This window comes from Ambystoma mexicanum, chromosome 3p (genome assembly GCF_040938575.1).
Source record: "Ambystoma mexicanum isolate Mex_15411 chromosome 3p, UKY_AmexF1_1, whole genome shotgun sequence".
Lineage (NCBI taxonomy): Eukaryota > Metazoa > Chordata > Amphibia > Caudata > Ambystomatidae > Ambystoma > Ambystoma mexicanum.
Genome location: NC_090925.1, coordinates 551,366,974 through 551,394,510, shown reverse-complemented (window position 1 = coordinate 551,394,510; position 27,537 = coordinate 551,366,974).

The window sequence follows — 27,537 nt, the reverse complement described above, 5'->3', positions numbered from 1 at the left end:
AACAAAGGACCCACAGGAACTACTGGTGAGAACGCCCTCAGGTTTCTCACATACCCTTTCCCTAAACCCCTGGCCTCCCACCTGAGGGGAGAAAGCTGGTTGGGGGGTTCTTTCCGCTGGGGTCAGCCATTCCCATACATTGGCCTGTGGGGAAAAAGGTTCTTCCTACCAGTTATTATGTGGAGAGAAAATGGGTGCTCAGGTATTCATGTCTTGTATCAAAGAGGAAAACCTGGGGAAATCTTTACCAATGATGACGTCCTATGGTAGGCCAGGTATTATAGCTGACAGGATTTCCTCCCTTCTTCCCTTGATGTAAATGGGGACGAATATTTTTGGCTAGATCTCCTGGTCCCTATGAACACAAGTGATCCTAACCCATTGAGCATGCTTGAGATTTAGATTTTCAACGGGTAGAAGGTCAGATTGTATGGATGTTTGCTTGCTGCCAGAGTCTATAAGGGCTTTTACATGAGTACCGTTCAATATGCAGGTTCATAGGTGGAATCTGATGGAATATCGCAGAAGCAGGCACTTAAGGTTTCAATATCCTCTTTTTGCTCATCCCATTCCTCCCCAATTAAACAACCAATTTCCATGGGCTCTTCCTTTAGATTTTGGGGGAAGTTTTGGGCTTCCTGGCTCTTAACAAGAGAAGCAAATGAGGGGTGGTAGTTTGCTGGATCTAACCTCCTCTCTCTTGGTTTCTTCCTTACTTTTGAAATCCATCCTTTTCTCTATTCTTTCTCTTTCTTTAGTTATTTGTTCCCTTGATCTTAGCCCACACCACAGGGGATCCCCCTACACCCATTACCATGCCCCGCCATCAGCCCACACCACAGGGGACCCCCCTACACCCGTCACCATGCCCCGCAGTCAGCACACACCGATGTGAGAAACACTCTTTCTCTACTGTGGACCATCTGAGCTCTCTGTCCTTAAGATGGCGACTAATGAAGCCAATAGGGTGTTCCTTACACTTCTCATCTACTTGTGATAGTACAGCTCCTATCCCAGTGTCAGAGGCATCTGTCTGCACAATAAAAGGTCTTTGGTAATCAGGGGCCCTGAGAACAGGGGCCTGGCACAAGGAGTCTTTTACGGCATTGAAGGCCTTCCCACACTCTTCAGACCAAGTTACCTTCTTGGCTTTCTCTGGAGTGGTGAGAGCAGTCAGAGGGGCAGCTATGGTACCATAGTCTGCCATGAAATTTCTGTAGTACCAAGTGAGTCCCAAAAAGGCTCTCACTTGGGTCTGAGTAGTGGGGTAGGCCAATCTTGTACTGCTTGTACTTTACTGGGTAGAGGCTATATCCTCCCTCCACCTACTTCATGTCCAAGTTAGACCACTGATCCTTGTCCAATCTGGCATTTACTGGCCTTTATGGTCAAGTGGGCCTTCTGAAGAGCCTGTAACATAATCCCAAGGTGTTTCACATGGTCTTCCCAGGTGGCACTGAAAACTGCTATATCATCCAGATGTGCGAGACAGAATTCATCCAACCCATTCAACACATGATTCACAAGCCTCTGGAAAGTGACAGGTGCATTCTTCAACCCAAAAGGCATTACCCTGAACTGGTAAAGACCCTCTGGTGTTGGGAAAGCTGTCTTCTCCTTGGCATGTTCTGCAAGGGATATTTGCCAATAGCCTGCAGTGAGGTCAAACATGCTGAGGTACTTGTGTTAGTCCTAAAACAAATTCAAACTTGGTCTAGCCCCCTTGGGCAACCTTGCACCGGTCTTAGACAACTCTAGCCAACCCTAGACAACCTCCTAGGGGGGTGTGAATCACTATACCCCCCCCTGCTTTCGTATCCCAGGGCCTATGTGCACTGTGTTACTCCTAATTTACTTCTAACAACATATTCCTATCATACTCCTATGGACACAATAACATAAAACACAAAGAAAACACATGAATCGATTCAATTATAACAATAGAATATATTTATTCATGCATAATAATGCATGATGATGATGCAAGCATTCCATTAAACTATGCGAATCTTGAATTTGCACCTTTATACTTTTGGTGCAAATCTACCATGCAGTGGATAACTATAAGCCTTTCAGGCTTCTAATGCAAGCTATCAGTGTCTAATGCAATATACATATGGCAAGTGTCACATCAGCATTCCTCTCCATTCCACACCGTACTTCACACTCTCTATCTAAGACAATCCCTGTCTGATTTCCCCTTTCCCAAACCCAAAGCTCTTTGTGTGAGTGTCTGTTCTAATCAATCAGTTTAGTTCATGAACCATACTTCCCATTTGCATGTGCCTCTCTCCTCTCTCCAGTTCTGTCTTTGTCATGTCTCTCCAAGTCTCTCCTCTCCCGCTATGCTGCAACCAGCCAGTCAGGGCCAGGCTTCGGTCTCTGTCTGCCAGATCGATCTCATCAAGGCCTCATCAGATTCTGCTGCACCAAGACACCTCTCCCTCATCGAACTCCATCAACATCTAGCACCATCTCCAACAACAACTAAAAAACTCTCTTCTCTTCACCTCTGGTTATACTATTCCATGACGCACTCAAATCCCTATGGTTACTTTCATTCTCTAAGCTAAATGCCTCTCTCTCTGTCAGCAAATTCTAAATATGAATGTACCTGAAAGATTGTGTTTGCAATGTACTTTCACTCTGTGTTCTTGTCGTGTTCTGTGTCAATGTGACATTGGACATCATATCTCTGTCATGGCCTATCTGTCTGTGGTGCCTGCCTCCTATTTCTCCATTCCTACCCATTCACTCCACTGTTGGCTTCACAGAATCCTCTTTCCGTGCCTGTGTGCAAGACCTCTCCCTCCTGCAAAGGATCCTCTCCCGTCTCCCCATGTGGCGCAGTCTCCATGGCCCCCACTTCCTCTGTCTCTGCGAACACCAAGCCATGCCATGCTGATTAGGCATGGCCTCTCTCTACTAAAGCAAAGGCTGTATTATCTCCCTGCCTGCCAAGCAACTGTTTACAAATACTTATACTCAGTGTAATTCAAAACAATCTTCGCACATCGTGGCGCTTCTCTGTCTCATTCAGTGGAATGTCTTTATAATGGCATCTAAATGCTTTCTAGCGTTTACGCTTTCTCTCGCAATGGCAAGCGCTACCTAATGCAAACTCATCGCATATTCTACATGCATGTTTCTCTACATGCATACATAATGCATATACATGACACTCTCTACATGTGTCTCTACAAGTATAACAATGTGTCTCTAAAGCACTAGATGGCACTTCAAATACGACAGTGTGTCATTCTATTGCAAATGGCTAATGCATACAAAGTGGCAGTCTAATAATGTGGATAGTCTAATAATGCGACTATATGTACTAATCAGAATATATGATGGATAACTAAACAGGATACAATGATTCCTAATAATTCTCTACCAAAGAGTCTAATGATTCCATAACAAAGTAATGATTGGGTAATGATAACAATCCAGGCTCCTCATTTTATCAGATTCTACACTTGGAGGCACCCAAAGTATTCACCAGCTCATCTGTTCTAGGCAAGGGGTGTGCATCTGTCTTGGTGACAGCAATCAGAGCCCTGTAATTCAAACAGATTCTCAATTGAGAAGTACCTGCTTTGGAACCAAAACCACTGGGATGGACCAAGGACTACTGGAGGGTTCAATTACCCCAAGATCCAACATTTTGTTGACCTCTGTCTTAATGTAAGACCTTACTTTGTCTGACATTCTGTATCCCCAACTTTTGGTAGGTACACCGTCTCCTGTGTCAATGTTATGTTTGCACCAAGGTGTCAAACTAGGGTACTGTGAAAACAAGGGGGAAAACTCCCTAAGCAAACTTTTCGCCTCAGCCTGTTGATCAGAAGTCAGGTGAGGGGCCACTTGGACACTGTCAATGGAGCTATCTGAAGGACTGCTTTGGAACAGGCCAGGGAGAGGTTCTGACTCCTCTTACTCAACATCTGAAGCCAGCATGTCACGAATGGCAACCTTGTAGCACCTGTCCCTATGGCCCCCTCTTCTCAGAGGACATGTTCTGCCTATAGAACATTAAAACCGTTCTATTCTAGGTGGATACTTTTTTGACATATTGCAGGAAAACAGCGTTTACATTATGCACACCGTTAAGGTCATGTGATTAGCATTATCACGTGAGTTCAAATGCTGCACTTATTAGCAGCGTTGCGATTCACACTTGCTGCTTCTGATCGCATTTCATTTGGAATCTGTCTGAAGCTAACCTGCGTTCTTTGCATCAATTGCTTTCAGCTCTTCCTTCATTCCGGCTAGCTGTGATTTATTCTTGAGCTCTGTGTGATTTGGAGTCCTGAGCTTTTCACTCACCGTTCGCTACCTTCTTGTTCCCCGTTCCCGCCGCCTTCATTCAGGAAATCAGGCAGCGGGAGCATTGACTCTGTATTTCAGTTACATGGCAGCTTTTTGAACTTCTGCTCGCTGCCGCATGCGTTAACGGCTGCCAGTTACACTGCAGTTTTCCTTGGGACTTGTTCGTTGCCGCAGGTGTTTCTTGTTGGGACTGAATTCAACAACTCTTCTGAAACACGTTCACGGCCGCGTGTGTCACCAGTTCATTTATCACGCAGCGGCTCCTCTGAAAAGTGTTTTCAACCGCATGTGTTACCAGGAAGAAACCAACGCGGCAACCTTTCTGGATTCTGCTCACCAAGTGTCCAGTGTTTCCATTCAGCAGCATTTTCTTGGCGTCTCTGAAAACCACTGCAATCCAGGACTATCTGAAACCCAAGTAAGATTTATTATTTCAATTAAGGATAATTTGTTTATATAGGGATCCTCCCACATTGACATCAACTTCCCTAATTGCTATACCAACCTACAAGGGCAAGGATTGTTTCTTTTGACAAGTACTGATATTTAAGTTTGATTTCAAAGAAGGATTAGTGCACAAGACTTTGGACGCTACCCTGTGGTGCACCAACCTGGTATCTAGATTGACCCTCATGCCGTTCGGGATAAGTTTCCCTTACTAACCTTCCCTCCTTTCCGTTGGTTCTTAATTGGATTATTTTCCTTGGTGTTTTGTTGGATCTGTTCCAACCAATTCAACATCCACAGGTTAGTGGTACTTAATTTAGAGAGATTAGTAGCCTTGACATAAATATTCATGATCCTTTGTTTCTCTCACAGGTTGGTGTTTAACTGTTGCTCCACGCCCTTTCCAGTGATTTCTCTCTCTGGCTGTGAGTTTCAGTCATAGAGTGCCATCACTTGGAAGGTCTATAATTGACTTCTCTACCTTCAAGCTGTTATCCAGTTTACAAGGGATCCAGAAGTTACTCTCATCGCCTGTATCCTTTTACTGGTCGTAACCTGTATCCTTTGCAAATTAGTGATAGATACTGTGACTAATCCATGACACAGCAGCAGTCTTTTGATTTCAACTCTTGGGATGAAAGCCTTCAGCCTATTTAAATGAAACACTTTTGGAGCCTGTCCAGCCCTTCCAAGGTTCACTAAATAGTTGACCTCACCCAGTGACTCCACCACTTTGTAGGGGCCAGACCATTTTTCCTGTAAAGCTCTATGTCACGCTCACCTGGTCTCCATGGGGGCGTAGCTCGTGGCCGAAGGATGATGTCTGCACTGGCGTTGCGCTGCTTAAATGATGGTGCTAGCCCGCGTCTTCCCTTCGTCTTCACCTCAGGAGGCGTTTGGCTGCAATGTCGAAACAAGATATTAGCCAACTGAATGGAGCCGGATTGGCTTCACCACCTTCCGATTCCTTCTCTTCCTCTGGCTCACCTTGGGTTTTTAAAAGGTGGGCTCTCCGTCCTGCAATCTCTAGCAGGGGCGCGGTATGTACAGTCTTTCCAAGATCAAGTTACTTCACTGATCCGATGGAGGTTGCTGATTTTGGAAAAACCGGAGTAAGCATGTAAGTCTCTATACCAATGGCTGCTTGGAATAGATGCTTAAAGTCTTTGTCGCCCAAGTTTTAACTAGTGTTTGTCCTTTTCTTTCAGGCGCGTTGTCGAGCGGTTTTCAAATGAAGGATTGAGTCTCTATACCAATGGCTGCTTGAAATAGATGCTTAAAGTCTTTGTCACCCAAGTTTTAACTAGTGTTTGTTCTTTTCTTTCAGGCGCGGTGTCGAGCGGTTTTCGGATGAAGGATTGACTCTCCTTACGATGTTGAGCAGGTTTCTTGCAGGTGAGTATAGCGCTATGCGAGGCGTGCTGAATGTTTGAATAGCCTTTCTTTACTGTGCGTGACTAACCTGCTGTGTCTTTTCTATTCTGCAGGTGCGGCGCAATTCCAGGAAGATGATGGAAGAAACGCTCAATGAAGTTCCTGGAGGATGCCGACCCCAGGTGAGTGTAGATGCCCGTGCGGGTACCTTCTTCTCTGCTTCTTCTCTGCAGATGCGGCGGTCCGGGAATAAGCTGAAGGCGAGGCCAGAATGTTAGACTGCAGGTAAGGCCTTTGTTGCTTTAATAGCTCCTGTTCTCTTCTTTTCCATTTACAGGTGCCGATGGATTGAAACCACTGGACGGGCGTGGCTGAAGAAGTTCAAGAGCTGAGCAGACACAGTGAGCGTTATGCTGCAGGAGTGCAGAATAACGCAAACCATGTTCTGTTTGTAGTGTGCGGTTTAAATTGCCTTGCAAGGAGTTCCAGGCAAGTAGTCCCTTAGCCATACCCTGCCCCTTCAGGTAAAGTAGTCCCACAGCCACACCCTGTACAGAAAGGCTCAGCCTCACTAAACTGAGAATATAGTCCCATGAAGTTCAACACATACTATGAGCCTGGCGCCAACAGCGCCAGGACTGAGTCCAGGAGATTCTAGGGTACTCTTTTGGGGCTTGATAAGCCCTTAAGGGTGCCAGTGTCCGGGATGGGCTCACCAGTTTCAGGGGTTTGGGAGCATGCACCATGACACTCTAGGCCTTACAGGATTCATGATCAGGACTTGCTGACCAGAAGTGAAATTGATGAGGGAAGCCTTCTGGTCCTTTTTCTGAGCCCTAGCACATAGTCTACTACATTGATAGTAATGGGAGGAGTGGGCATCTCCCATCCTTCCTTGACTACGACTAAGGGTCCCCTTACAGGGTGACCAAACAGAAGTTCAAAGGGGCGAAGCCAATACCCTCTTGTGGTGCTTCTCTGTAGGCAAACAGTAAGCATGGTAACAGAAGATCCCATTTTCTTCTTTGGTGTTCTTCCAGAGCCCCAATCCAACCTTTCAAGGTCTTGTTAAACCTTTCAACCAGACCATTGGTTTGTGGGTGGTATGCAGATGAAAACTTATAGGTGGCCCCACATTCCTTCCACATTGCCTGCATATACTTTGACATAAAGTTGCTGCCCCTATTAGACATAACTTCTTTAGGGAAGCCAACCCTAGTAAATATGCCAAGTAAAGCTTTTGCAACTGACTTGGTAGTCACAGTTTTCAATGGGATGGCCTCAGGATACCTGGTAGCATGGTCGACCAGCACCAGGATAAACCTATTGCCTGAGGATGTTCGGGGGTCAAGGGGACCAACAATGTCGATCCCCACCCTTTCAAATGGTACCCCCACAACTGGGAGTGGTACCAATGGAGCTTGGATTGTTGAGCCACTCTTACCAGATAACTGGCAGGAGGCACAACTCCTGCAGTGACTTTCTACTTGCACCCCCATCTTGGGCCAGTAGAAGTGCATGGATAACCTTTGCTTGGTTCTCTTGATTCCAAGGTGACCAGCAAGGGGCACTTCATGCGCCAGCTGCAGGAGGAAGGGTCTTACAGCAAGGGGAACCACCAACCTCCTATGGTCACCTTCTGTAGACTCTGTAGACTCACTATACTGGAGCCCACCTTCCCAACAAATCCTGTGCTTCCCAGGAGGTTCACCCTCAAATTGGGAGCAGGCCTGTCTCGTTAGGCCTTCCAGAGATGGGCACTCACGTTGGCCCTTACTAAATTCTTCCCTGTCAGGACCACCTTCTACTAACAAATCTTTTAGTTCAGGATAGTCATTTAGGTCAAATACTTCAGGTATCACGACCTCCTTGTCAGGTCCTGGTGATTGACCAACTACCTCCACCTCAGTGGTAGGTGAGTTAGGGGGAATGTTTTCTTTCCCTCTTTTGGTTTTTCTGACTCCTTTAGCCTTGGGTTTCCCCTTTGGCTGGGCACTGCATTGGTCATGGTCAGTGCTGCCCTTGTTTGCGACCTTGTGCAGGGTCTTTCAGCTGTATCTCCCACAAGCCCTAAAGCTCTGAGATCATTTCCCAGCAATACCTTTCCTGGGACACTCCTCTGTATGCTCACTGGAATCCTGACTGCTGTACCATATATAGTAAGATTTACAGCTATTGCTCGGAACATGAGAGGTGGGCCATCAGCCAACTTAGTGGGTAGCAGAGGAGCTCTGGCATCTTTTTATGGGTCCACCAAGGTAGAATCCACCACAGTTTGACTACGCCCACTATCCCTAAGGGCTGGATTATCTACTCCATTGATCAGCACACTGTCTTTAAAGTAGTGCTTGGTATTATCTGCAATCTTAGCATAAGCCTCTGAGACCTTAGGCTCCAGGAACCCAGGGAAACTAAAACTACCTCATCTTCTATCCCACTGGGGAAGGAGCCTGAGGAGAAGAATGCCCCTGTAATCTCTTCTTCCTCATAGGAGACGAAGGCCAGATTAGCAGAGTGGACCCCCAAGGTGTTGACCTTACATCTGGGATCCCCCTTCACTCGGTCAGTTGCTCCACAAGCAAAACAAGATCCACTGGGTCTGTTTACATAGGGAGGCTTACTATAACCAGAGTTCTGTTTTGGAGGCTGGCCTCCACTAACCTGTGAGTTCTCTTGTGTCCTACCCTTATTTTTCCTTTTGTGGCTCTTCTGGGAGGAAGTTTTATCAAATTCCCCACCCTCCTTATCTTTGGACTTTTTCCCCTCCTCCTGCTTACCAGGATGAGTCTTGTCCTTATGGGACACTCTATGTGACACCAACAAATCTGCTGCTATGGCAAGCTTCTTAGGATCTATCTCCTTTGAATCTGCCAAATGCTGCTTAAGCTCATGGGAAGAAGATGCAAAAATATTTTCCAGCATGACAAGGCATATCATACCTTCAAAAGTAGAGACCTTACAACCTTCAACCCAGCCAGTCACGTTTATTAAGGATTCAGTTACATAAGATACCCAAGTACCACCTTATTTCTTTTTGTACTCTCTGAATCTCTTTAAGTATTGGGCAGGAGTCTTTCCAAACTTTAAGATGAGAGTTTGCTTCAACATTGCAAAATCTGCTCTCTCAGCTTTTGACATTTCCATAATGGCACCGCAGCCAGAATGGGGCAGTCTGCTAAGTAACCAGGCAATTTTATCAGTATTGTCAACCTGTTGAACTTCACATGCATACTCAAAGGTATTCAGCCAGTCCATAATGTCATTCTTTTTCTTTTCCTCATACACACTGAGCAGATCCTTAGGAAACCTTGGATGAGAGGAGGACTCAGACCCATGTTCAGGACCCTTGGATCCATTGGCAACTTGAAGCTTGGCCAGTTCCAACTGGTGATGCCTGTCTTTCTGTTTTTCTGTCTGCTCTATCTGTAGCTTGGCCATGTCAAATTCAAGCTCCTTCTGCCTAAACAGCAGTTTGTGCTTCTTGAATTCAAGAATGGCCTCGCCATCAGCACTGGCAGAGGAAACATTAGACATTACATCATCCAAATCCTTATGGTCCCCATGAACCAGTGCAGCGGCAGAACTTCCATTTCTGCCAGTGGGAGCAGCCCCACCTCCTTCTGCACTGTCTTCAGAAGCTATGGCACTAAGCTGAGCTTCTTGCCAGTCCATGATTCTTTGGATCATTTCCATTTGTGTGCCTTGAGCAGAGACGCACACATCTTTCTCAATGTTTCAGACTTATAAGCATTTAAGGTTAACAAGGTACTTGTTTCCATATTGTTAGATAAGACTATTGCCTTTATCATTTATACTACAACAGTTCACTATGTGTCCTGGTAGGAATAACTCGAAATGCCTTTACTAGTGTGCAACACTGGATACCTTCAGTCCTAACCCACCGCTGTACACCAATTTGTTAAGATGGATTTCTGAACTCTGACCTGGAGGGCAGAGGTTCAGAAGGCCAGCCTATTTTCTTGGAACAGGGTAACCTCTGGACAAGCCAGACCAATCAGGGTAGCTATGGCAGGCGGTCATGACTAGGTCTCAGGAGTGGTGAGGGTGACTGAAGGACCTCAATTAGCACACAAAGCAAGGACACTTACAAATTACTCCAGACAAGTGTTATATTAAAAATATAGACACATTTATTGCAAGGCCTTTGTAACATAGACCATAGCAGAAGAATCACAGCAACACTAAATAAACCAACACAACACTATCAATACAATGTATATGCAAGACCATTGGGGTACAAAGGGGTTAAATGCACGAAATATGTCGACAACCTAGATGGGAAGGAAACAGGCAGTGCAGACAGTCTTTAGGCCCCTTCGACATCGACAAACCACCTAACTAAGAGGCAGTCCAAGCCCTAAGAAGAGAGGAGCCTTGTGCTCAATAGTACATGCAATGCAAGCGCACGTTGTTGTTCCAATCTTCAGGGGACTCTAGCAGCTCGGGAAGGCGGATGAGGCGATGAAGAACAAGTTCCCACTGTTCAGGGAGGACCTCCACTTAAAGGTAGAGGCAGTTCCAGGGTGCAGGATGGAGTCGCTAGTTCGCACTAGCAGTGGAAAGGAGAAGGATCCCAGGGGCCACTTGTGCATAAAAGGGGCCCTTGGTGCCAGGGGCCAACAGTTATGGTTGTAAGTACTCACCGGTCCCAGGCACACTTGGAGCCAAACTTCGCCCATTCAATCCACTCGGGTTGCAGGTTCGAACGCGACAAAAAGGACGTCTCTGCGGCTTTCAGTTCCTGAGATACAGCAATGATTTCCAAACAGGACAGTGGTGATTTCTCCGCTCCGGGTGGATGAATCGACCCAGTTTCACTGCAGCAGGCTTCAGGGGCAAGAGGGTCACAAATGCAGCGTACTTGCAAAAGTCGTTTCCGCGGCAGGGCAACACGGTAACCGCGTCTACTCCGGTCCTGGTGCACTCGTCTCACTTCAGACCTGGGAATGCCAAGTGTACGAAATTCGGTGTGAGGGTGCCGGGGACACAGAGCTAGCAGTATACCAAGTTACAAGGGCCTCCTTGGAACGGCAGCAGAGACAGAGCAAAGGTCCTGCGTAAGCTGGTCAGCCCACTGGTTGGCCCAGGGACACTTCAGAGAAAGCTTACTTGCAGGTTTTGGTGAAGGTGCCGAGAATAGTTGGACCCACTATTCCAATGGGTCGAAGCATCTCACAGACCTTCTAGGACGATCAGATGCAGAGGGGTCCCATGGGGTGACAGGGGGCTCAGGGTGCCAAACCTTCCAGCGGGTCACCAGCGGTTCCTCGACTCGGCTTCGTAGTTGCAGGATACTTGGATCCTATCCTTTGTTCAGTGAGAACTCAGGAGATTGACAAGGTAGGGGTGTTTTTGGCCTCCTCTTATCCAAAGTTCCCTTCGTGCCAAAACGAAGAGGACCCAATGGGAGATCTGCTCACAAACACACACTCCATACATGGACCAATCACAGACCATGGTGGTCCCAGTCATTAAAGGCACTCCAGACTCTCTGGCACCAAGGATATGTATTGGACTCAGACGTTCCAGCCCACATTCTGGAGGCACACACACAAGGCATGCAGAAGCCCACGAAAGCATTGGGTTTTGTGGGAAAGTGCATGACCAAATAAGGACTGACCCAGGTCGACACAACCTGGGGAAGGTGAAGGGGCAAGATGGCCAAAGGACAGGACAAAGAACCTCATGGCATGGCCATTTTGGAGCCAGGCCACCTATTTGTGCCAAATGCGGTTAACACGGTTAACATGGCAGGAAAGGGTTAAAAAGAGTGCTAAAAGATAGCTGCCACCAGTCCCGTCCATGACACACACCTGCACAGTTCATAAAAAGTCGAACAAGATTATTTAGGGCCTTTGGAAAATGATTATAGACCCAAGGGTGCTGTATGGTAAGATACATTGCACACTTATTACATGTTGCACAAAAGTTGCAACATGGGAAAAGGACTAAGGGAAACAAAGTCTCCCGGTACTGACTGTCTTAAGGGCATGTCAGTTTCCCCATAAAAAGTGAGCAAAAGCCCAGAGGAGTGCATCTGGGGTGTGTCTAACATCACGTACCCTGCCTCCTTCACACCATTTGCCCAGGACAATTGTTATGTGCACCTCCCATTGGCAATATACCATCTGTGCCATGGTTGGGAGGCCACCTAAAGGGAAGGGTGGCAAAGCTGGATGACGTCCCAGGGCTGGGCATGGTGGGGCACATGGCCGGGGTGGCCAGGGAGTCCAGGGAGGCCAAGGTGGATGCAGAGAGGGACGTGGCCAGGGTGTGCCACCGGGACAGGATGTCCAGCAACTTGCTGGGACAGCCATGCCACCACCCCAAGTGGCTCAGGGAGATGGTGCTGCTGCAGTCATCCCCGGTGCACATCTGACCCCACAGCCAGTGTCATCTGCTGGCACGGGCCACCAGATGGTGAAAGCTGCAGGTGCAGCTGTGGCAACCACCACCCAGGCTCGGGGTCAGCCAGCACAGGCTGCCTTGGCACAGGACTCCCAGGCAGATTTTCAGGTGAGGAAGGCCAAGACACGTGTGTCCAAGGTAGCTGTGACCAAGGTACGTATATCTGGGGCAGTGTTGACATCTGCTGCCCCAAGCAGCCAGGTGGTGGGAGCTGCATGGGCAGATGCAGCCGACACCACCCTGGCAGTGAGTCTGCCAGCCAGGACTGTGTCGGTCACAGCCCTTGGCACTGAGGCAGTTGTGCTGCTGGGTCCTGGCAACAGCACCCAGCAGCCAATCACACAATCCAGGGCTTCCGTCCTCATGCCAATTCCTACTCCCATTGGCCAGTCCACCATTGCCACTGCCCCTACTAACCAGTGCGGCATTTGCATCTCAGGGTCCGCACAACCAGCCAAGAGGAGGAAGTGTGCTTCTGCGCAAGAGGCTGGGACCCCAGGCACGGCTCCGGCCTCTGGCACTGCAAGGAATAATCCTTTCAATAAAGAGGAACTGGACTTCCTTGTGGACTACGTGTCGGCACACAACCGTGATATGCTGGTGGGCTCAGGTTGCCATACTACGCCTGCCCAGCGTCAGGTCCACCGGCAGTTCATTGCGGATCGTGTGAGTGCGATGGGATATCAGAGGCACACAGCTCAGGATTGCTACAAAAGCAGGCCTCTAATTACTCCCTGACTCTGGTGACTGGCAGTGGGCCACCACCAGAGGAGGATGAACTCGCTGCAGAGTTCATCAATCAGGGACAGATCCAGGGAGTGGTAGAGATGCCGGATTATGATGCAACGTCCGGTGAGTCTTGATACGTGTCCAGCCCATGTGTGTTTTGCTTGTGTGATGTGTTGTGATTGACTGCCAGTTCAGGCTATGTATTAATGAGTGACATGTGTGACACATGCAATGCTTTACTGATGCGTGCTTGTCGTCATGCAGTCTGCATGCAGGACATGTGCTGCACACAGGGCAGTCCTCGTCACCACACATGCACCCTACTTACATGCAAGTCACTCAGCAGCCTCTCCTGTCCATGTACAAGCTCACGGACATGTTTGCATATAGCCTGTGGTGTAGTTCCACCCAACACTCAGCCTATGTCGTCACATGACTGACAGCTATGTGAGGTCACCTTGCAAGCTGCTCCTCCTCACGAGCATGCTTCCTTGCCTCTTCACCACCCTGCAGCTCACTGTTTCCATGGTACTGGCGGTTTCCGTGTTGGACTACTGCAATGGCCTGTTTCCTCTTCCTGTGTACATGCACACTTCCCTGTGAAACCCTGCCATACCTATGCTGTCGGGTACATCCTTTGTCTTTGACGCAGGGTGTCTCACTTGGACCGTGCAGATGGCACACGCTCGGAGTGCACATGAGTGCTCATTCATGGACCATTGCATTCCCTGCAAGCCCCTATGGGTCCCTGGCAGGCTACTCATTGTACCACATCTCCAGTGTTTTATCCGTCTCATGGTATTTGGTCATCCATATCATGCTCACTCAGGGTCACTTCATCATCATGCACATGTTTATGGTGTTCTTGTCTGTGTCGAGCACAGGCCTCCCTCTGTTACAGCCACCCTGCCTCCAGGCAACTGGTTTTTTGACTTCTGCCTGCATAGATGTACTTGTGATGTACTTGTGATGGTTCCTCATGTGTCCTGCTTTCTGTCCCCCTCTCATCTGCTGTAGTCTCAGTTGTCTCAGATGATGCAATTGACACCTGCAAACACTGTCTGCAACTATACAGTACTGTGGTCAGCCATTCAGAGCCATGCACTGGCCCCCTGCCATTCCCCAGGGGGTTAGGGGGTGGGAGGGGCAGTGCATCCCTACAACCCAGTGCCAACACTTTGCACATGAGGACAGCACTTGCCCTTACAGTGCCGTCATGTCACAAGATTGACATCACTACATTTCTGTTTCGGTTGATAGTTGAGGACGTACACACGTGCTGCACTGCACCCACGCACTTCTGTGCCATGTTTCACCCTTCAACATGGCTATTCACTGGTGTGTTGTCAAAGTGACCTGCCATGTATGCATCCATTTGCCTCCTTTCACTGTATTTCAAAGCACTTGCGTTGTTGCATCCTGTGACACGTGTGCTTTTATTGATATTAATGTTCTTGTAGTGCATGTTGACAAGCATTTTGCATGTGTCATGGACACTGCTATTTGAATTACTGCTGTGGCTATTTGGGAATTGTGCCATGGCTATGCTATGTGCCATCTCTTTGTTGACATCTGTAATTTTTGGCTAAGATATAGGCCTGCCAGAAGGTTGTGTGTTTTGCAGTTGATATGCTACATGCAGAACATGTGTGGGTTTCGCATTAGACACGCATCCATGTCTGCTTTCAGGGTCCCCTTCCATTTCATTGCCACTGCATGCATGCCAGAGTTTGTGTCGTGTGTGACATGGCTGCCTCATGTGTTGACCCCCAATATTGTGTTGTCTATGTGTGTGGTATGTGCTGCTGACATGTGTGCTCATGTTTTTTTTCTTACAGGTGATGTTGCACCGGAAGCAGTGGAGGAGGACATTGCAGAAAGGGTGGAGGGTTCAGGTCACCAACCATGCACAAGTGGTGGTCGTGGGGTGGTAGGCCACGAACATCCCTCTGTGCTCCAGGCCATCCTGTAAAGGCCTGCTTCTTGGTACGGCTCTGAGGATCTCTCTGACTCTGATGTTGAATCAGATGCTCATGAATCCATGCCGTCGATGGTGGGTGATTCTGCAATGGATTCTGTTCTGTCCGCCACACCTCCAGTGGGGGTAGACCCTTCAAGGGGCCAGTCAGTGATGGAATGTCGGCCTGTGGTGGTTATGGTGCAGAGTCACACTCCACACCAGTTGCTCCTGTTCCTGGGGCAGCAGATCGATGGAGGAATGCAGTCCTGCAGCCGCAGGGTGTGTCAGCACAGCAAGGACCACATCTCCTTGGGCCCAACAGGCGTGGTGCCCAGCAACGCGGTGGCCATGCGCCACCGGGAAACACTGGGTGGGAGAATGCCATGTATGCTGTTGCACAGCAACAGGGGGGAGTAATGGAGATGTTGGCTCAAGGCATGGAACGTGTGTCTTATTCCATTCTCCCCCCTGATAGGCAGGTGGAGCTCCAGCAGCAGGCAACTCAGTCCACGTGCCGCTCGCTTAGGCTGGGCTCGGCGACGTCCAACATGGCCTGCCAGGCTAAACTGGTGGCTCTGCACTCAGATATTGCTGCTGATGCACAGGCCAACAGGGAAGCCCTGAGGGAAGATAATACCTCCCTCAGAAGTACTCTAGCTGCTCTCATCATGGGCCAGGAGACACAGGCAGAACAGAGGATGGTGCAGCTGGAACGCACACTCTCGGCTCAACTCCATGCAAGCTGGGAGGAGGTCCGTCTGTCACGTGAGGCCTTCCTGGCAGAACTATGTGTAACACATGCATCCTTGCAGGAGGAACTCTGTGTTACACGTGAGGTGGCACATGGGGACCTCTGTGCCATATTGATGCAGAACCAAGCTCACCAGGCCTGCATGCTTGCTGCCATGAAGTAGCTAGCTTGGGCTATGCGTGGTCAGGCACCTGTGCCACGCACACCTCCTGATGCACAACCAGGGCGTGACGACGACAACGACCTATCTCTCACTCAGGTCATGCCGTGAAGACCATGAGCCCATGGAGGATTTTTTTTTTGTCTAAACATCGACACATGTGAGTGTTGAGGTGCACTCTGCACCTCCCCCGTCCTGGAATCCCCCCCTCCACTATGGCCATTTTTATTTTTTGTCTATTGTACATTTATGTTGCAGTGTGGTGCCATTTGGCATCCGATGGCATCCACTGTGTGTTCTGGCTGGGCCCGTACAGGCTTGTCTCGTGTTTGTGTTTGTGGCTTGGGGTCCAGACACATATGTCACTCCTGCTTCCCCTTTCCATGGGCTCGCAAGGATGGCACCGTGTGACAGTAACTTACACAGAGGCATTGGGCTTCCGTCATATCTGTGGCCAGTCTGAAGTCCAACTTGTATATATACCCCTAGTTATATATGTATGACTGGATTCGAACTAGAGAGCTATGTGGTGCATACAGAGATTTCAGAGACAACCCATTTGCTATTAAAAAGTTTGGTAATTGTGAATCTTACCTAGTACGCTCGCCATCTGTGTTGCTTCGCTCAGCCATACTACGATTTAGATAAAATCTATGGCCAACACGGTCGTTAATGGCTAAACGAAAGCAAATTGCCACATCCTTAAACTCTGTCGATTTTGTCAAAATACTAAGGTGAAAGAAACGTTACGACATGTGTTCATACAGTGCCCAGGGGTGGTGAGAAAGAGAGAACTATTTTTGTATAAACACTATCAGCAATACGAAATTCTTGATCAAGAAGAGAAATGGAATATATTTTTCTCAACAAATCTAACATCTGTAAATGTAGCCATACAAATATTTTTGGAAGCTCTGTTCACGGTATAACGTAACACAGGATGTGGGTAATTTTATCTTCTTTCTCTTAACCTCTGCATGTTAATATACTTTTACACTATTCATTGATGAGAATCTACTTGTACTTGTAAAGTCTTTGTAAATGTTGTCCTTTTTTTTCCTGTCTGATTGTAAAGATATTTTTATAACAAGAATGTATTAATTTATGTAATGGCAATTTCTTTTTTATGTGTTGTAAAGTTGATAAATCAGCTAAAACAACTATTAATTTAAAAAATACATACCCCTAGTGGGGATTCAAGATGGTTTCTCCAGTGCATGGTTGGACTGCATTTTGGTGAGTACATTGTGGACCGTGCATGATTACATTTTGCTAATTCATGTATTGCCTTGACCCTATACATTGTTGATGCACTTCAGGCGGTATTCGGGTCCATGCCCCCTTTAGCTGTCGAGACCACTCTCATGATGGTAGCAGAACGTGTGGTGGCAATGTCACATTGAGGTACTTGTGCTATGGTGTTTACTCACTGTCTGACATTGTCACTATTTGATCCTGTGTTCATGATGTGTTATGCTGTTAAATTGATAGTCCTGTGTTGGCTTGCTTATGATGTGTCACAGGATCAGCAATATGTTTCCGTTGCAGATGTGTCCACAACAGAGTGGTTCACATGGAAAATGTATGCTACACTGTGGGTTCATGCATTTCCCATGCCAACATGCATTGAATCGCCCTGCAAACACACCCCCACAACACACACAACACTCTTTTCTTGAAAGAGAGTCCATGTCTGAGGGGATTGTTTGTGGCCTGTTTCCATTTGTAACAGTGCGCTTTGTGACAGCTGTGTCATGTGTGTTGATATTTATATTGAGGTTTTCACATTGCATGCCATGGCATGGTGTGTGGGGTTGGTGACATGGGGTTGAGGGAAGTTTAGGTGACATTCCAGCATTTAGATGTGCTAAATTGCATGGAGGTGTGGAATATGTAGCTTGCATGTGTGCCTTTTGGTCACACAGGATTGTGTTTGTTTAAGTGGCTAGGGATGCACACAATGCTGCAATTCCAAGGACACATTCTCAGGGTGTTAAGGTTGTGACAGTTGACTGTCCCTTTGTCATCATCGATTGTCACCTGGAATGTGCCATGCCTGTGTGCACTCCACAGGGGGGTGTTTAGGTGAAAAATGTGGCCACAAGCTGGGTACAGGCTGCCTCGCCACGTGCCCTTTCCACTCCCATGCGCAGCGGCCGTGCGTGTGGTTGGGGATGTGGGGGCACCACTATGTCCACCGGTACGTCCCGCCGGGTTGCAACATTGTGCAGGACACATGCTGCCACAAAGATCCTGCACACTACTGGGGGCGCATAGTAGCTGCCCACCAGAAAGGTCAAGGGAGCGGAAACGTGACTTGAGCACTCCAAATGTGCGCTCCACTATGCCCCAGGTTGCAATATGGGCTGCGTTGTATCTTACCTCGGGTGGTGTGGTGGGGTTCCACATTGGCATCATCATGTGGGTGCTCAGAGGGTAGGCACTGTACCCTGGGGAGGTGATAATAGTTGTCATTAATTGGGTTTGTGTATTTGTCTGTGTGTGACATGTGCACAGGCATTTGTACTCACCAATGAGCCATGTGTTGCCATGCCTCCCAGTTTCCAGGTCCCGGTGTAGGGATGATATTCTGAATATGAAACTATCATTGGTCAACCCGGGATAGTTTGCATAGACAGAGGTGATGATTCCCTTGGCATCGCATACAACCTGCACGTTGATGAAATGCCAGTGCTTGCAGTTGCGATAGATGTGCTCAGTGGCCCTAGGTGGACATAGGGCCACATGGGTGCAATCAATGGCATCGAGCACTCGGGGGAAGTGTGCCACCCCGTAAAAGTCCTGGACCAGGGCCTGCCTTTCTGCAGGTGTTCTGGGCATGTATATGTGCCTGCGGACTGAGGGGCGTGTAGTCATGATTGCCAACACCTGGTGTAGGCAGCGTGACTTTGTGGCCTGTGAGACGCCCCCAACTATGGCAGTTGTCTGCTGAAATGACCCAGTGGCCAAAAAATGCAGGACATTGAGCACCTTTTCCAAGGGGCTCAGTGCTTGGGAGCACAAGGTGGGTGATGTGAGGTCGTCCTCCCACTCAGTGACCAGGTCTAGGATGATATGAGGTGGAAACCTATACCTGCCATAGACCTGGTCATCAGGCATCCCGAAAAGGCTGGTCCTGGGTAAGAAAATGCGGGGCCTGGCTCTCCTCTCCTCCTGCGGTGTCCCACGATCACTGCTGCGAGGAATGGACATTCATAATAGCTGTATATGCTTGCTTGTTGTTTGTTCGCGCTTTAATGCTGCGCCGGGCCGCTTCCGCCTGCTTTCGCGTGGCAGACGTGTTTCCGGCTTTGCGCGTCTTTTTTCACATGCGCGGGTATGCCCTGTTCAATTCCATGAATACGTGTTGTTAGCAGGCTTGTGGGTGTTGCGAGGGTTTCACTGCTGTACTTCCCCCATTACTCCCACACTTTCGCATGTTGTTCCTCAATGTGCATGTTCCGTCCCCTTTTTAGGTGTGTGCGCTGGACGTTGTGCACCTTCACTGGGTGACTCGCGCACAGCTTTCAGGATTGTGCAGTGACGTGTGCGCCACGCGCGGATTCAGCGCAGGTCCCTGGTAAGCCACACCAGTGCCTTCCATGAATTAAGAAACGGGTGCATGCGTATGTTTCGCACGCGTGTGCTGCGTTTCTTACGCTTGCGCTAGACATTTCAGTGCACATCCAAATGCAGCAATATTTGGAAACTAATAACCTATTGGGACTAAGACAATCAGTCTTTTGACCCAGACATGGGACGGAAATGGCACTTATTGACCTTAAGATTCAAATTCAGTCACTAAAAGACAAAGGGAAATCTGCCTTACTCCTTCTACTTGACCTTTCCGCGGCATTTGATTTAGTGAACCATGATATCCTATGCAAGCACTTATCATCTGCCGCACACTTCTGAGACCAAGCTAACTCTTGGATTAAATCCGTCCTTGGCAACAGATCCATTAGGGTCTTTGCACCACCGCCATCAGCCAGATCTTGCGTGTCCGCAACGCTCTACAACGTATTCACCAAACCTCTATTCGATATTCTAGACTATCTGGGTGACACGTACACTAACTATGCGGACGACACCCAGATACTCATCCCTATTTCTGGTGATTACGATGCAGACAGCAAAACATTAAATGACATCTACAGTACTATACAAATTTGGATGGCTAAACACGGTTTATGTCTAAACGACGATAAAACTGAACTACTCCTACTTGGCTCTTCCACTAAACTAAACAAACTTGGAACAACATTTAAATCCTTCAACATTGATGGCAACATTATTAAAGTTGATAACATTGTGAAAACATTTGGGGTCATTACGACCTGGGCGCAAAGGGATACCGGGCACTGGTAATGACACCGGTGCCGTTAATCCCTTTGTGCCCTATTGCGAGGTCCCTTTGCAGGTCCTTCCCTTAACGCCTGGTTTTACCAGGCGTTATGGATGGGACCCGCAAAGGGATACCAGGGTCAATAACGGTACCGCAATTTGCAGTACCGTTATTGACGGCTTCCCCTTCCCATTGAGCCCTATGGGGGCTCAAATGGGAATGGGGAATGGCTTTTCAAATGGGGACTTACCGGTCCTGCAAAGGTCGGAATAGACCGGCAAGTCCCCATACCACCAAGTGCGTGGCGGTACCGGTATTGGTGCTAGTCATGGCGCTAATAGCGCCATGACTAGCACCAACCTCGGAATGAGGGCCAATAGGTATCTATATCGACTTCACTTCATCGCTCACAAGACAAATGAATTCCTTAGTGCCAGCTACATCGTACACGTGTAAGCTAATCACAGTCTGTCGTCCCTACCTCTCACCATTCAACTGCATAACAGTAGCTAGAGCATTAGTACTATGGAAGTTAGACTACTGCAACACCCTCTACTTAGGAACCTCGCAATACAATATTAACAAAATGCAAACTATGCAAAGTAATGCAGTTAGAGCTATGTGTAACATCCCCAGGAAACACCACATCACCACAACTAGAGAAAACTTAAATTGGCTGAGTATTAAACAAAGAATAGATCTCAAATCACTCTCACTAACACCCAAGTGCCTCCATAAGCAGGCCCCAATTTATCTAAGTGATACCTTCACACGACACACGTCATTGCGACCCACAAGAACAGCTCAATCTCATTGCATTGTAATACCACGATTTAACCAACAACGAGCGGGCGAGGTTAGCTTCCCTGTCTTGGCAGCTAAAAAATGGAATTCACTCCCCAGTACCATAAGAGCAGAACCATTTTTCATGGTATTCCGTAACAAAGTTAAAGCCTGGCTTCGGGATCAGGACCACCTTGTATAGGTCAGAAATCTTAGATACACTAGTCACATACCTGGATCGATGCATGCTCTTTACCCATGTGTGTACACTTGATTTGTCACCTTATTGATTGTATATATTGTTGTATCATGCGGAAAAATTGTAAATATATGCAAAATTATAAAAAATAATGTAAATATAATAACTATGGCCCTCATTCCGAGATTGGAGGTAGCCATGGCACTATTTGCGCCATGGCTGCCTCCAATACCGGGTTCGGCACCGGTCTGGTTGAATGGGGACTTACCGGGTCATTCAGACCCTGGAGAACCCGGTAAGTCCCCATTCAACCAACCATTCCCCATTCCCATTTGAGCCCCATAGTGCTCAATGGGAATGGGGAAGGTGCTAATAACGGGCCTGTGAATAGCAGGCCCGTTATTAGCGCCCTGGTCCCTTAGCGGGACCCGTAAAGGACGTGGGGTCAGACCACACGTCCTTTACGGTTCCCGCTAAGGGACCTCGGAATTGGGCGGTAAACGATTACTGGCACCGGTCTCCTTACCGGTGCACGGTATCCCTTACCGGCCAACTCATAGTATGGTATGAATAGCGCTCAGTTGCCCCAGGGCTCGATGCACTCTACAAATAAGCAAAATACAAATACAAATACAATGTTTCCATGAATTACCCCGTGAATGTCTTGATTTTTTCAGACCACTTCCCTGTCACAGTGGAGGTGGGAGCAACAGTATTAAACTATCCGACCAAAACATTTTGGAAGACAATATGGTCCTTTTCTGGTGTCAATGTGAAAAATAGGATAAGAATGTGCTTAACTGTGTGAACAGTTGAATGCACAGTTTGCGCTTACATGGTGTTAGGGAGAATTCACTTCTAAGGCTAATTTCCCTTACCTATAGAGTCCCCCAGCAGCTTGGATTTGAAGGATTTATTTTTTTTATCCTGCTAAGAGTGAGACCCTTTCTTCCCACTCTTAGACAGATTGCTAGTGTGTGTTTTAGGCTATCTTGTGTGGTTATGGTCTATGGGGTTTTTCTCACCCTGATAGGAATCATCTTTTTAACATGTGTGTTACACAGCACCCTCAGTGTAGTACCACAGGGGTGTCGTAGCGACCCCCAAACATAGACTCCATACCCTGGGACTTACTACTGTCTCCCAGGGCATGTAAAGTCCCCATTGACTTTACTAGTCAATAATTATGAACTAAACCAGTACAACCCATCTTACTATGGAAGTACTGGAAAGGGTTAATAGTTTTCCCCTAATGTTCATTTTCGAGGGGGCACCGTACAGTCCCTCTCTCCAAAGTTTCTGGCTGGTGGCAGTGGTTACTACCGTAAATATTCGACCGTGAATATTTCCCTATGGGATTTTCCCAGTGTTCGAGGCTACCACTTTTACTGACAGCCTCTAACAACCGCTGGTTTATTTTAATATTAACTTTACTCCGGTAGGTTTTCATTGCCAGAACTTTAATAATATTTCTTTCTCATGTCTTTCTCTGAAATCCTACCCCAGGTCGGGGATCCTTTGTTCGTTCTTTTGGCAGGCTTCTGCACAGAAGCCCTCCTTTTGGCGCCAGTGAGTCTGGGGTAGACAGGATGTGTGGCAGGGGGAATAGGCACCCTGGACAGGGTTACCTAGGCAACCCAAGTCGCACTCTGCCCTGATAGGCTGGGGGGCTATCCCGCCAGGATACCCACCCCACTGTGTGATTGACAGCTAGGCTGTATGAATGGGGGTCTTGCTGCGTAGAAGCAGGGTCCTGAGGACTGGAGGACAAGACGTCGCCAATGGAACTAAGAAGCCGAAGAAGAGAGAAGCCAAAGACATCTGCAACGACTGAACCAATGGTGAAGCGCTGCTGCAGATCCTCACCACTTTTCTCCAACGACTCGAGAAGATCTTCACCTGCAAGAGTCTTCTTCCCTTGAGATGGTGGGGTCAACCAGTTCGCCAATCGCCTTCCAGTACCTGCCTTGGTCGAATCGCCAGTGCAAAGCACTAGGAGACCGGATAGCCAGGCACCCGTCCACCATGGCCGCGAACCTTTTATTTTGTTTTAGCACCACCGCGGCTGGTTTCATCCCTGGGCAGTGCAGTAACTTGAACCTTCCTCCACGATGAGAGCCTCTCTTCCTCTGCTGGATCTCCCGAACTGTAGGGACTGCCAGGAACTACTGCCACCACAGGAGCCTCTTCCACTTTCAAGGTACATTGTTCCGCCAGGCCTCCCTTTTCGTTGGGTAGTGCTAAAGGTGTTTTAAATCCTTTACTTACCTTCTGGCTGGCCGCCTTTTCATCTAACATTATCTTTCTACGTCCTGCAACCACCTTTTCAATCGTTTAACAAAGACTTGACTGCAGCTACTAGAACATTTTGAACATAGGCACTTTGCCTTGTTCCACTGACTCTGGCACAAGCCTCTAGACTCTGGCTAAATCTGTTAAAACTGCCTTCTCTAGATTGTTTCTCTCCAAGAAATGTTTGGTGCACCTAAAACTCTATAACCACCTTTCCTTCCCTTTTATCTATTGCTGAAGTTCCATTTTGCTCAGTTTTCACCAAAGTACTCTTGATGCTAAAGTGCTGCCTTGCTTAACTTGTTCACAATCCACTTGGGAAGTGTTGCTGGTGTGTTTTAGGAGTCTAAACCCGTATAACTTGTTCTTTTCCTCCCTCTGAAGAAATTGTTAGAGTGCCATTATTACTGTGCCGTTTTGCTCAGTTTTCACTGTTGCTCAAACTTGTCTACAATTTAAATAGGGAGTTGTGTATACTTTTCCTGACTGTTTTAACTTACTTTAAGAATAGTGATTTGTGTGTGAACATCAGAGTGTGTAAAATAAATATATATATTCTTTTTGATACAAAGCTTTGGTCAGTGGTTCCTTGTTCCATAGTAGTGTAGTCCTATTGTATAAACCCTGAAAACTGCTCATCTTCCTCTTGAGATACGTCTGAGTGCTTAGCCACAGCTACCAACTAAATCTTTGTGGTACAGACTGATACCAAAGGAGATTTATTGCCTATACCTGTAGTTGTAATCTTCTGTAGTGCTCCCTAAGGGAACTGCACAGGATTCTGCCTAACACTGGTGTACAGCGGTGAGGATAAAAGTATTGGATTTACATTTTAGAGTGCTGCTAGTACCTTGGTTCAATTAACCACAAGGCTTAACAATCACTAAAAGTTCATTTAAAAAAAGTCAAGTATGGAAATCTATAGCCAGGAGACCCTCCTTGTAAATACTTCTGATTATTTAAGGGATCTGTGCAGACAGAAAAGTCTTCCTGTCAAAGGCAAGAAATCAGAAATGATTGAAAGATTGTTAGAACACCAAAGACTGGAGAGTGGGGCTGTAGTGCCTGCTCCTCCAGCAAATGTAGCAAACATTGAGGATGATAATGTTGATGATATTGTTGAAGCAGATGAGGAAGAGGAGGCTGACAATGTAACCCCCTCTGGCCCTCTGCCTGCTCAAAGGCCTCAACCTGTGGCTACTGGACCATTGTCAGGTCCCACATTAAGTCCTGAATGTATCACTCTAGAGAAAATTAGGCTTGAACTTGAATTCAAAGGAATTAGTGCTCAAACTGAACTAAAACATCAGGAACTAAGGCTCAAAGAAGTGGAGCTCAACCATGAGCTAGAGATGAAGAAATTGGGCCACATTACGAGTCCGGCGGTAACGAGGCAGTAAAACCGCCTGGTTACCGCCGGATTCCTATTACCATTCCGCCACCGTGACTCCCGGAAATACCAGGGCATTACGACCCTGGTGTCCTGGGAATTCCGGAGGCGGAATTCGGTAAATCCCCATTCCCATTGAGTCCTGTAGGACTCAATGGGAATGGGGAATTGGAAACACCGGCACCATCTCGTGATGGTGCTGGTGTTTCCACGTCTGCCTGCAGGCGGGCGGTGTTAAACTAGCCAGGTCAGACCTGGTGGGAACATCACCTCCCGCCTGCAGGAGTCAGGATCGGGCGGTCCGGAATTAACAGTGGTGGCGGGTTTACTGCCACTGTTATTTCCAGACCGTCCAACCTGTAATGAGGCCCATTGTCTTTGGAAAATGTTTCTCTCCCCAAATCCTCTAGATCCTCCAGTCCAAAAAGACCCCGGATACCTAAAGAGATTGTGGGTATGTATGAGCCTAAGTTGGATGTGTTAGATTGGTTAGCTATGTTTGAATACAATCATGGGCTCCAGGATATCACAGGGAATCAGTTGATCCCCTGATTATTATCTAGGCTCCCCCCTGTTGCATCTGATGTGGTAATGAACCTGGGGGAGGTGGATAGGATGGATTATGAATGTGTGAAACTAGCTTTGATAGCTGGATTTGGGAAGACCCCTTCCCAGTACCTTAAGAGTTTTAGGACCCTCAAAAAGCATGATAGTACCACTTGGGCTACTTGGGTGAATGAATGTTTGAAAAACTTAGAGGGATGGATTAAGGGTTACAGAGTGAACACTTATGAAGGAATGAGAAATCTTGTCATGTTGGAGTCTATCTGTGATGCCTACTCTCCTGAGCTCAGACAACACTTTACTGATTCAAAAGAAGTAGATTCCAAGAAGCTAGCTAAGGCTGCTTACTTGTGGGTTGCCAACAGGGCCACTCACAAGGATTCAGAGTCGCTTAGAAAAGGGATGAGGGAAAGCAACATAAGAAAGATAACAAAGAGAATTCAAATTATTCCAATTCCAAAGAGGGCCACAAACAAAACTATAAGGGTAAGCCACAAGGGAAACCAACTCAGGCTAGTGTACCTTCTGGTCCCAGACCAGAAGGAGGTCAGAGCAAACCACCATTCATAAAGACATTTGGAACATGTTATGTTTGTGGTTCAACTGACCATGTGAAAGGGGATCCCAGATGTAAGGGTAAACCTTCAGGGGTCCACACTGTCTCCTTAGCCTTCGCTCCAGAGGAGGAAGTACAAATGGTCAGTGGAAACTTTCAACTACTGGCTGAAGAACCCATCCGAGTCTCAGCTAGTGTATCTTTAGTATCCTTGGGGTTGTGGGAACAACAGAATTTAGATGTGTATAATTCTATCCCAAATAATACTAAAGAGTATTATAAGGACAGTGTCATAGTGAATTGTCAGGAGACCCCTGCCATTAGAGACACAGGAGCCAGCATAACTGTGGTGGATGAAACTTTTTTCAAGGTGGAGGATGTTGCTAAGGCACCCAAACGCCTCACCAAGTTAGCTGGAGGGCCTGTGCAGATGCTTCCCCAGTTACCAGCTCTCATCCAGTGCAATGAAATGACTGTCAGAATACCTGTTAGTGTGCAATCTGAAGTACCTGGAAGGGTATTGTTGGGTAATGATCTTAAAGATCTTGGAGTAGTGTCAAGTACTCCCAGACTTCCTAGTAAGAGATTACAGGAGCTCACCAGACCTGCAAGGGAGAGGACCTTGAGAGGCTCTCCTGAGGAGATGATAGAAAAAGATATCACTCCTACTCCACTGGAGTTACTAACTGCAATTTCGAAGCAACCAGAAGCAAAGGGGAAACCCAAGACTTCAAAGAACAAACCAGCAGACAGCACTCCAGTGCTGCCAACCAGGAAATCTCATAGGTTGTCCAAAATCACACCTGTGATTCCTCCTCCAGCTGAGGCTGAGAGGGAGGTACAACCCTGTGTGGTTGAACTAGAGCCTGAGGATTCAGATCTAAAAGAAGGCCAGGATCTTATTGGAGATCTGGACCCTTTCGACCACCCTGAGCTGCAGTCTTTACTGGCAGAAGGTGGCCCCAACAGGGCAGACCTCAGTAAGGGGCAAAGAGAATGTCCAACTCTGGAAGGTCTTCGCCACCAGGCAGCTTCCATGGCCTCTTCTATAGTGAACTGACTGAGTCAGTCACTGGAGACTACAAAAGACTTGTAGTGCCCCAAGAAAACAGGCTCCAATTCTTGCAACTAGCCCATGAGATACCTTTGGCTGGTCACTTGAGTTTCAAGAAGACCAAGGAAAGGCTCTCTCTCTGCTTTTATTGGCCTAAAATGGGGGCTGAGGTAGA